This window comes from Pelodiscus sinensis, chromosome 14 (assembly GCF_052426305.1).
Source record: "Pelodiscus sinensis isolate ZL-2025 chromosome 14, ASM5242630v1, whole genome shotgun sequence".
NCBI lineage: Eukaryota > Metazoa > Chordata > Testudines > Trionychidae > Pelodiscus > Pelodiscus sinensis.
This window is the reverse complement of record NC_143065.1, coordinates 6,289,258-6,301,317: the sequence shown is the minus strand read 5'-3', so window position 1 is coordinate 6,301,317 and position 12,060 is coordinate 6,289,258. Positions and strand designations below refer to the sequence as shown.

General features: G+C 47.6%; 1 protein-coding gene across 8 annotated transcripts in view; it reads left to right on the top strand.

Annotated features, from left to right (window-relative positions):
* The window catches only part of HERC1 (HECT and RLD domain containing E3 ubiquitin protein ligase family member 1), a 219,518-nt gene that overhangs the window by 2,335 nt on the left and 205,123 nt on the right, over window positions 1–12,060 (top strand). For 7 of the 8 annotated variants that reach the window (XM_089781918.1, XM_089781916.1, XM_089781913.1 and 4 more), the window contains exon 2: window positions 485–539. The gene's annotated coding sequence lies outside the window, so the exon portion shown is untranslated. Of the gene's footprint in view, window positions 1–267; window positions 408–484; window positions 540–12,060 lie in introns of all 8 variants that reach the window. The other variant, XM_089781912.1, reaches the window with a different exon arrangement.

Here is a 12,060-nt window from a genome sequence, read left to right as displayed (position 1 = left end):
AAATATATAAAAGCCCCATTGGGGCTTCTGCTTTTGAACTGTAACAAGAGCCCAGCTGGGCTCTTGCTGCATTGTGGAGGTGCCTTTCTAGACTAATCAAATAGTCAATGGAAATCCTGTTGACTACTCGCTTAGTTAATTAATCTAAATTTAACATCCCTACACCCCAGAACCGACCCTTGAGAAACTCCACTTGATACCAGCCATCGAGCTGTTGATTGATACCAGTTGAGCCCAACAATCTAACCAGCTTTCTGTCCATTACAGTCCATTTATCGAATCCATATTTCCTTAACCTGTTGTCAAGAATACTGTGGGAGAAACTATCAAAACCTTTGTTAAAGTCAAAGCATATCACATCCACCGACTTCCCCATGTCCACAGAGCCAGTTACCTCTTCATAGAAGGTAATCAGATTGGTCAGGTATGACTTGCCCTTGGTGAATCCCTGTTGACTATTTCTGATCACTTTTCCCTCTTTCAGGTTCTTCAGAATGGATTCCTTGAGGATCGCCTCTATGATTTTGCTGGGGACTGAGGTGAGCTGTTCTGTCTGTAGTTCCCTCGGTTCTCCTTCTTCCCTTTTTTTTAAAAGATAGGCGCTACATTTGTTCTTTTCTAATAGTCTGGGACCTCCTCCGATGGTCATGAGTTCTTAAAGATTATGGCCAATGGTTCTGCAATCACAAGCCACCTTTCTCAGCACGCTTGGATTCAAAGTAGAAATAAGAGATCCTCCGGAAAAGGGCTTTATTCCGGAGGATCGCGCCAGTCTAGATACTTTTTTTCCGGCTTTTCCCCAAGCCGGAAAAAAAGCGGTGGACATGTTTATTTAAATCCGCGGGGGATATTTAAATCCCCCGCGGATTTCCCTATCCTGACTTACCTGATTTGCATCCCTTTTCCGGAAATTGTGGCCAGTGTAGACATAGCCAAAGTGAAAGCAGCCTGTTTTCATGGAGAAGGTCAGCTCCCAGAGGCAAAAAAAAAATTCAGTATTTCAGCTTTTCCCACGTCTTCTGTCACCAGGTTACCTCCTTCATTTAGTAAAGGTCCCACACCTTCCCTGACCACCTTCTTATTGGTAACATTACTGTAGAAATCTTTCTTGTTACCTTCCAAATCTTTTGCTATCTTCAATTCCAGTTGCGCTTTGGCCATCCTGATTACACCCGGATTACATGTTGCATGCTCGAGCAATATATTTATACTCTTCACTAGTCATCTGTTCAAGTTTCCACTTCTTGTAAGCCTCCTTTTTGTGTTTAAACTCACCAAAATTTTCACTGTTAAGCCAAGCTAGACACCTACATATTTGCTTTTCTTACTGCTCATCAGGATGATTTTTTCCTGTATCTTCAGTAAGGCTTCTTTAAAATACAGCCCGCTCTCCTGGACTCCTTTCCACCTCATGTTAGCGTCCCCAGGGATCCTGCCCATTAGTTCTCTGAGGGAGTCAAAGTCTGCTTTTCTGAAGTTTGGGGTGTGTGTTTTGCTGCTGTTCTTTCTTTCTTTTTTTTTGTTAGGATCCTGAAATTGACCATCTCATGATCACTGCTGCCCAGGTTGCCACCCACATCTACTTCACTACTATTTCCTCCCTGTTTCTGAACAGCAGGTCAAGCTGAGCCTGGTGCTTGGTTGGTTCCTTCAGCACTTGTACTGGAAAGTTGTTCCCAACTTTTTCCAAAATCTTCCTTGGTTGTTTGTGTACTGCTGTATTGGTCTCCCAATGGATGTCAGAGTGATTGAAGTCCCCCCAGCAGCTATGGTGGCTCATGCAGTGGCAATGGGAGGTGCCTTCCTCTCTCCTCCCCACTCTGCGTTTGGGAAGATGCGCTTGGGGAGGAAGGGGGCGTGAAGAAAGAGGGAGGCGTTTGAGCCACCAATGGCGGCTGCTCCCTCCACCCACACAGTGCCTTTGCCACCATTGGCAGAAGGAGGTAGAGCCGGAGGTGCCTCCATCCGTCCCCCTTTGATAATGGCAGCTGGCCAGGGCTCTGTGCTCCCCTCTCTACCCACGGAGGCACAAGACACTCTTGGAAAGGGAGGGGGTGCGAAGGAGAAGGGCTGCTTTCTCAGCCCACACGGCAGTAATGGCCATGCTCCTTAGAGAGCACAGCCTCATTCTGGTGGGTGTGGGGTGGCATGGTGGCAAAGGGCTGATGGTTGAGGGCATGATGGGGTCATGGGGCAAGAGGGTGTTGGCATTGGTGTAGATGGCAGAGGTTAAAGGGTCAAAGGGCATGGAATGTAGGAGTTGGGGGGGTCAAAGGGTGTTAAGCACTGAGGAGTAAGGGGTTAGATCGGGGCTAATAACATTTTATTTGCATATTCATTGTGAACATAATGAATATGCAAATTTGCAAATAGAATGTTGCCGGTCTGCCAAATGTTTGTGAATGGGTTTGATGGTCCGCAGCTTAAAAAAAGTTGGGAGCCACTGCCCTATAAGAATCAGGGCCTGTGATTTGGGAGCTTCTGTTAATTGTCTGAAGAAAGCCTTGTCTACTTCATCCACCTGATCTGGTGCTTTATAGCAAACACCCACCACAATATCACCCTTGTTGCTCCCGCCTCTAAATTTAACCCAAACGCTCTCAACGGTCTTTTTTCTTCCTCCTATATACTGAAGTCATAATGGCTCTCTTACAGTGCAACTCCTCCACCTTTTCTCCCCCACCTGTCCTTTCTGAATAGTTTATACTCCTCCATGACAGTGCTCCAGTCATGTGATTTGTCCCAGGAGGTCTCTGTTTTTCCAGACACATCATAGTTCTTTGACTGTGCCAGGAGTTCCATTTTTTCCTGATTGTTTCCCAGGCTTCTTGTGTTTGTGTACAGACACCTAAGATAACTAGCGGATTTCTCTACCTTCTCAGTATGAATCATAACACACTGTAACAGAATTACTTAACTAATCATATCCCACCACCTAAGGTGATTTACACCTTTCAAAATTAATTGTATAGCAGACAGAAACAATAAAAAAACCAGACAGATCATATAAACAAACAGTAGTAAAATGAGGACCATAGTCATAGAATGAGGATGTCACAACCTCAACTATTGATAAGGATTTTTTTTTCCAGATGAGATTCTATCAAACTAAGGTGTTCTTTTTTTTAACCCATCTTGAGATTTGTTTCTTTATCTGGTGATGATAGGTGCCATTAGGACAGAGTCTTCTTAACAGCCTATTCCAAATTACCATACAAGAGTGTATGTCATATGAGTTTGACTCTGCTTCAAAGCTAATGATTGCTGCTCTTGTAATCTGGATGCAGATGAAGGCTGTAGGCTTTAGACCTTCTAATATGACTACAGAGAAAGGTCATATACTTACACAACTGGTTTCTGAAAGGCTCAGGCATGCAGAAGATTTTCTGTGAATACAGATTCCCTGAGGTGGACTTGTAGTTTGTTGCAAACAACTGTCAGACGTTTAGCCTAAGATCAACTCTCTAGCACACTGTTTCCTCATCCCTTGGACATTGGGGCTGATGTTTGCCTTTCTTCTGTTCCCCAAGATACATAGGGTCCTGAGGAAACTGAGCCAAGACACAGGCTGAATGACCATGATGGCTCCAGAATGGGCCAAGTAATTCTGGAACTTGGTAGCTAAGTTCACCAAATCTGGTCTCCCAAATTAGTCTACCAGAACAAAAGTCATATCCTCCATCTGGACTGGGGATGTTAAATTGCAGTTAATCAGCTAATTCCCATTGATTTCTTAATTAGTCGGGGGAGGGGGGGCACTCGCTACCTCCCACTGTGGCTCTGCAGTTTAAATATAGTAGGAGATGGGTGTGCAGCAGTCAGGCTTCTACTACATTTAAACTGCAGAATTGGAGTGGGGTTAGCTCCCAGGAGCAGTGTATTTTAAATGTAGTAAGAGCCTGGTGGGCTGACAGAGGCAGCAAGGGGGGGGGAAGCTTATCAGGTAGTTGACTACTCCCTTACATCCCTATTCTGGAGCCAACATCTTTGCATGTGGCAGTCTGTATCCTGACTGTGTGACCTGCACTGAAAGAATCTTTGGGGATTGCAGCTGTCTTCCTGAGAGGTCACAGTGCTTTGATCTGGGCAGGCCGGTATTTTCTTTTCCCAGGGTGGGGGGAGTGGCAGGGGAGTGTACCAGCGCTTTAAATGAAAGGGGCCGCAACAAAATGTTCCCAGTGGTTTTTTTTTTTTTTTTTTTTTTTTGTTCAACAAAAATTTTCCCGGCTCCGGGGGGTCACAAATGAAAAAAGGTTGAGCTGGCAACATTCATGAAGACTGCTTGTATAGGTAGAAGAGATTTTCTGTCTGGTTATCAGCATCAATTTGCTTTTCTGATCACACCAGTTTATTCAGTCCTAGACTTTTTGATTGCCCTAAAACAATATGCTTAATAGGAGTTAACAGGCTGAATCTCTCCTAGTTGATTATGTCTGCTTCTCTAATTACACTATTTCACAAGGTCAAATTACCTTAGATGTCACCTAAGTTCCTACTGAAGGTGGTCTCAGAATTCTATATAAATCCATCCATTGACCTGCCAATTTTCCTTCCTAAGCCTTTTGCTAGCCTGATGAAGGAAAGCTTCACTTACTAAATATGGTGAGAACATTGTTATTTTCTTTTGATAGACTATCTAATTGTTCAGAAAAACACCTATACTATTCCTGGCTTTCACTGACAGGAGTGTGGGCAACTTATATCAACACAGTTTGTGTTGTCAATGGGAAGCGACTGTCTAGGAAGGAGTACTGCAGAAAAGGATCTAGGGGTCATAGTGAACCGCAAGCTAAATATGAGTCAAGAGTGTGATGCTGTTTCAAAATAAGCAAACATGATTCTAGGATGCATTAACAGGAGTGTTGTGAGCAAGACACGAGTCATTCTTCTGCTCTACTCTTCATTGATTAGGCCTCAGTTGCAGTATTGTATCCAGTTCTGGACACCACATTTCAAGAAAGATGTGGAGAAACTGGAGAAGGTCCAGAGAAGAGGAATAAAAATGATTAGAGGCCTAGAAAGCATGATCTATGAGGGAAGACTGAAAGAGTTGGTCTTGTTTATGTTAGAAAAGAGAGGACTGAGAAGGGGACATGATAGCTGTTTTCAAGTATCTAAAAGGGTATCAAAGGGAGGAAAATTGTTCTCCTTGGCCTCTGAAGCAATGGGCTTAAATTGCAACAAGGGAGACTTAGGTTGGACATTAGTCTACTAGAGCAGAGGTCATATCCTCCATCTGAACTAGGGATGCTAAATTGTGGTTAATCTAACTGTCAGGGTGGTTATACACTGGAATCAGTTGTCCTAGGGAGGTTGTGGAATCTAGCAAAAGACTAAAGCCAGGGACATTCTTTAGGACATCCAGGATCTGTTGTCACAAATATGTTTTTATGTTGCTTAGTAAGGAGATATAGAAATGGGAAAGAGCAAGTATTTCCGTGTTATAGTTCTTCTGATTTTTTAGGTCCAATGAATACTAAATGTGAAGGGTCAGAGAGAAGTGAAGAGTGGCCTTTTACAAAACTTGGTAGACAAATTGGTAAAAAAATGTCTGGGTAAGGACAGAATGCTGAAGCCTGGGAAATGTCTAAAATAAAGAAACTATTCTAATCAGTTTATTTTAAATTCTATTGCAAGGAAACTGAGCCAGTAAGATTTCAAGGAACAAGTATGAAGCTGTTCACTCCTGATTCAGTCCAATACACCATTTCATACCCCTAATACCAGGATTTAAAAACTACCTCAGAAGGCCACAGTCATTGCAAACTGAGTGTATACATCAAAATAAACCATGTACTAGGAGTCTCCTGTGTTCGTTTGGCAGGGCGATAGTGTTGTAGGGGGCGTCATGGACTTTGGAGTTTACTCCTCTTAACCTCACTCCAGTCCTCTGTCACATAGCAAATCTTTATTTATTTTGGCTTTTCTAAGTGACTCACTGTGCTGGACAGGATGGCTTTTGGGCCTTTCTTTATGTTGACATTAAGTTAACCTGAATTTTATTTTAACGGATGATGGAACTATTCATGCACCTCGTGTTTTAAACCGGCATAAGATTGAAATGCCAAAACAAAATCCCAGTCTGAAGCATATTTATTACTCATTTGATTTGAAGTAAGAAACATTTTACAAGAATAGCTGTAGTACTTTGAAAATGTCTTCCTTTCATATTAGACTTGATGGTTAACCTGTTAATTCAGATTATCAGATCTAAAAGCATTTTGAGGAAATTGGAGTCCTGGGTTAGCTGTCTTCTCTGAGGCTTTTAAAAAAAAAAGTAGCAGTCTGTAACAAGTGTCCTATGGTACCTTAGAGACTAACAAATATAATATATCATGAGCTTTCATGGGTAAAACCCACTAGATATGGGTTAGAGTGGAAATTACAGAATCCAGTGTATATATAACAGCAGATCCCATCAATTGTAAGACCAGTGTTAATGATGCTAATTGAGTTGGGCTGGATGTGTTCCATATATAGCTTTTGATGTGTAAGTGTGAATATGAAAGGTAGGGGAAATTGCCTTCTTAATGTGTTAGCCAGTTAATATTTTATTCAAGCCCGAATTGATTGTCAGATTTGTAAATGAATTCCAGTTAAGCTGTTTCCCTCTGTAATTGGGTGATAAAATTCCTTTGTAGAAGAATGGCTACTTTTAAAGCCATTATTGAATGTGCAGAGAGGTTTCAGTGTTCCCCGACACAAGTTTATATATGGTACCAGTTTTTATGTCTGCTTCGTGTCCATTTATCCGTTGTTGTAGAGACTGTCAAGTTTGGCCAATATATACACTGACCATAAGTCCCAATTTTTCTGGGACTGTCCTGAATTTAAATACTCTGTCTCAGTGTCCCCACCAAGTAGTTAGATGTCCCAGAAAGCCCCGTCAGATCTGGCTTGCGGGAAGTAGTACTCCCTGTACTTCCATTTCCCTTCCCCCAGCTGAGAGAGCCTTGCAGGGACATACCCTAGCATGGTGCAAAGCAATGGCCTCCCCCCTCAGAGCATGTATTTGGTGCTTTGCTAGTGGGCAGCCAGCCGGCTTCTGGTGGTGTGCGGTTTCCAGAGATGATCGGAAGTTGGAGTCCAGAGTATTCCCTGAGCATGGTGCATGCTGCTGCCTGGCAAGCCCCCTGCACTCACTGCGGTTGCCCCACCACCATGTGCTGTGCAGACCTCTCCCTCCCCCTGTGAGACTGTCTCTGGTGCGGGGGGGCCCCCCGGTCCAGCTGCATCACTGCCGCCTCCTTCCTCCCACCCCTGCGGGACTGCTTCTGGTGCATGAGGTCCCTGTCTGACTGTGCCGCAGCCGTCTCCCCCCACGGTACTGCCTCTGGGGCCCCTGGTCCAGCAACCCTGCAGCTGCCTCCTCCATCTCCAGGCTGCCACTTGTTCTTTGTTACAGCAGCCACTGCTGGGGGCAGGGGATGCATGGCACCAGGAGGGTCCAAAGCAGCTGCAAAATCCAGTGGAGCCACTCCGGTGGCTAGGGCCCTGTGGGGTAGGATGTGCTCAGGCTTGGCAGGTGTGCTCTGTGCACTGCCATGCTCTCTTCCCCCAGCCCGCTTTAGGAATGACCACTCACGGAGCCATTCGCTCTGCAAGCCTGTCTGGTGGGGTCAGGGCTTTCTTCACCTTCCCTCTCCACCCTATGCATCTGAGCAGGAAGCTGAAGCTTGTGCTGCAGTTTCAGGGCTGTGCAGGCTTCCTGCTGTGTGGAGGGAGGCTGAGCTTCCTTCCCTTCCCCACCTGCTGGGGGAATGGCAGCACAGTGACATGCTGTCCAGAAGCTTTCCCCACTGCAGCAGGGCACAAAGCCAGGTAAGTGTCGCCTCTCATACCCAGGCCCCTGCACCGTAATCCCCCTCACTCACTCCCCTCCCTCTGCAAGTACCCTGCATCCCCAGCTTGTGCCGACACCCTCCCTTTCTCCTCACCCTCCCTCCTGGCGAGACACCCTACCCTCACCCTGTTCCTGCATCCACCGTTGCTCCTGCACCCTCCTTCCTGACCGCATACCGTGCCCTCCCTTGTTCCTGCTCCTTCCACGTGGCTGGACACCCTGCTCCCGCCGCTCAACCTCCCCCCCCCCCCCCCGCCCTCCAGATCCTGCACCCCATCCCTATCCCACTCACTGGCAGCTCTGTCCCTCACACTGGTGTCCCTAGCCTCTGTTTGTCAGAGTGGAGATGGATGGCAGGGGAGAGATCGCTTGATCATTACCTGTTCAGTTCACTCCCTCTGGGACACTTGGCATTGGCCACTGTCGGCAGACAGGCTACTGGGCTGGATGGATCTTTGGTCTGACCCAGTATGGCCGTTCTTATGTTCTTATGGATCCCTCATTTTTGGCCCCACCCCAGAACTTGGGGGGTGCCCACAAAATCCACTAACCCTGGAACCCCAGAAGAGTTAATCTGGCCTGAGGCCTTGAACCTCAGTCCTTGGTGTCCCTCACTCCCTCATTGCGGGGGAGGGTGCCAAGGGAGTGAGATGTCTCAGTTGTGGGGCCACATCAGTGAGGGTTGTGGGGTGTTTGTTTGTTTGTTTGTTTGTTTGTTTGTTTGCTTCTCACTTGTGTGATCCCTAATTGATTTTTCTTTGGGTCAGTGGCCCCCAACCCAAAAAAAGGTTCTCCACTCCTGCCATAACTAAGACAATGTTGAAACCTTTTGTGTTGGACATACTATTTTACTTAATTTACCAAACTTCATTTTAAATACACATGAGAGAATAAAAGTGCCCAGCCCCCATCTGGCTGCAATGTCTTGTCCCTGGCTCCAATCCTAGGTCAGGTCCCACAGTCTGGCCCCCATCTGGCTGCAGGAAGAGCTGGTGGTGGCAGCCCCCCTCCTGCTGAAGTATGGGTAGGAGGGGAGGCCACTATCCAGCTGTGGTAATCCTAGCCTGACACTTCGTCCAGCTACCACTACCCGGGTGCAGTGGCCCAGCCCTGGCCAGGTAAGGTAATCCCCCCCACCCCCCGATGCTTTACTTCCCACCCACAGTGCCCTGCCCTGCCTCTTTCACCTCCCACATACCCCAGCCTTCTGCCTTGAGCCCCTCATGCACTCCAGTCCTGACTCCTACCAGCAACAGAAGTCCCATTAAAGTTTGTAAGTACAGTGTTTCATTTATGCTATTAATCATCATGTTAATTTTCAATAATATTAAGTTGTATATTTTCAGTCATGCAAATAGGTATTTTTATATATTGGCTCTTTGTTGACCACTGGTTCTGAATTTTAATGTATTTTGGCTCTTGGGATGGCAACCTTTTCAAACCACTGCTGTTAAGTGATGACCAGTGGTGTTCTGTTCTTTTCCTTTGTTGGGCCTCTCTTGAATTTGCTGACTTCTGGGTACCTGTCTTGCTCTGATTCTTCACTTCCCTGGTGAGCGTTTAAGTTTTAAGAATGCCTGGATAAAGATCCTGTAGGTGTTCGTCTCTGTCTGTGGGATTGGAGCAGATCCAGTTGTATCTTAGCCCTGGGCTGTAGACAGTGGAACATGTGGTGTGTCCTGGACAGAAGCTAGGGGCATGTAGCTAAGAATAGCAGTCAGTAGGTTTCTGGGGTAGGGTGGTGTCTGTGACCAACATTTATTTGTACAGGTTGGCCTCCTTGGTTTGGCATCCTTGGGACCTGACTGGTCCCAAACGAGGGATTTTGCCAGACCAAAGAAGGTCACTTTTGGGCCCCCTCAGGTCCTGGCTCCACTGTTGGGCTCCAGCCCTGTGAGGGAGCCTCTCTGCCAGTGTCCAGTTGTGCCGCTGGGCGACAAGCCCCACTTGAGCATCAGCCTTGCTGGGCAGGCCTGCTGCCTCCCAGCCTCATCAGGCAACTCTGCAGGGCGGCAGTAGGGCTGCTGGGCTTTTTGCTGCACCATTGGGCAGCCCCGTTATTGGCCCTGCGGTAGCAGGGCTGCTGGGCCCCTGGCTTTGCTGCCCAGTGGCCCTGCTGCGTCCCTGACTCGTGGAGTAATTTTGCTGCTTGGTTCCAGCCCCGCTGCCTCTCATATCTCACTCCCAGAATGTCCGCACCAGGCAGCAGCGCTACTGCTGGGCTCCCAGTTTCGCTGCCATGGGGCAGCCCCGCTACCGGGCTCTAGCCCCGTTGCAGAGCTCTCAGCCACTAGCTCTGCACCAGGGCTGGGATGTTGGTGGACCAGAAAGTCCCGGTTAAGAGAGCGTCCAACTGTATTGTAGTGTAAAGAAAGTGGTTCTCTTATGTGGACTGTCCAGGCTGAGGTTGGTAGTGGAGTGGAAGTTGTTGAAATGAATGTGGACTTCCTCAAGGGTGTCCTTCCCTTGGGTCCATATAATGAGATCAATGCCAAGGGACAGGAACTGAGGAAACATTCTAGGTCATCCCATAAAAATGACATTGTGAGGTTATGGGGTACCCATAGGAATGCTGTTGACTTTAAGGTATAAATTGTCCCCAAATTGGAAGTAGTTGTGGGTGAGGACAGTCACATAGCTCCAGGTGCACCATAGTTCCTGATAGCTTATCGTCCATCCTTGTGTGGAATGTTGGTGTAAAGAGCTTTTACATCCATGGTGGTCAGGATGGCATTTTCAGGAAGATTACTGATGCTCTGTGGTTTCCTCAGGAAGTCACTGGTATATAGGGATTTAAAAAAAACCCCAAAACTTTAAATGCAGGTGCTCTGTGCATCTTTTTTCCAGAACTCAATTATCCTGACTGCACTTCTAGCCAGAACTGTCCACATAGCACTCCAGCCCCAGAGGGTGAGGGGAAGGGACCGGGAGGTCTGAGGTTCAGGGCTTTCCATAGGCCAGATTTACTTTTCTAGTGTTTGTGGATTTTATGGACCCTTCTTAGTCTCTGGAGTGGGGACAAAAATGAGGGGTACAGTGTGGGACAGGGCTTTCAGTGTGTGGGATAGAGATGGGATGCAGGATCTGAGTGGGAGGTGGGGTGCAGAAGGGGGAGAGGTTGTGAGGTCTAGGTGGAAGGTAGGGTGCAGAAGCAGACTGGGGAGTAGGGTGTCTGTCTAGAGGGAGGGAGCAGGATGGGGGGAGAGTGAGTGAGGAGGATTGGGATGTGGGGGTCTGGGCACTAGAGGAACACTTACCTGGCTTCAGCAGAGAAAGCCTCTGGACACTGCGCTGGCATTCCTCCAGCGGGGTGGGAAGGGGGAAGGAGCTCAGCCCCATCTCTCCATGCAGTGGGGAGCTCAGTGCGGTGCAGGGAGAAAAGAAACCCTGAGCTTCCCCATCAGAGCTGGCTTGCTACCACTCCCCCGGAGAGATGGGGAGAGAGAGCAGTAGTGAATGGAGTACATCTAGTGAGCCCGAGTGAACCCTGCCTTGCAGCATTCCAGCTGGTCTCCATGTGTCCCCTGCTGAGGCTGAAGTGGCAGCTTCAAGGCACGGACGTCTGGGAGCAGCTCCTCTGGGTTCTGTCTTGGACCTGTTCGGTTCCCCCTTCCCTCCTCACAGTGGCGGCTGCTGTACCAACAAGTTGCCTGGAGGAGGAGGTGGCGCTGCAGCTGGACTGGGAGCCCCATACACCAGAGGCAATCCCGTGGTGGGAGGGAGCCGCGCAGCATGTGGTGGTGGGGCAGTGGGTGACGGTGGCCAGAAAATGTGCACCACTGGAAGCTGGCCTGGCTGCTTGCCAGCAAGGCTCCAATGGAGCCATCTGTGCTGGAGGGGTGGAGGAGAGCCTGCTGCACAGAGTCATTTCTCAGTCACTTCTCCACAAGTGGGGCTTTCTGAGACATTTCACTCCTTGATGGGGACACCGGAACAGATTATTTAAAATCAAGACAATCCCGTATGTTTGGCGTACAGATCTGGCAGGGAAGCTTGTGTGCCAGTGAAAATTGGCTTGCATGTCACTTATGGCATATATGCTGTAGGTTGCCAATCCCTGGGTTACAGCATCTGCGCTAGCATTGGTACAGTGACACAGCTATTAGAGCTGTAATCTCTGCATTGTTGCCATAGTCTATCTGCTCTTTTCTGTCCTTAATTAAAGCAGTCACATCATTTTTGCAATGTTCTCTAGATTCCCACTCAGAAAGTGGAAT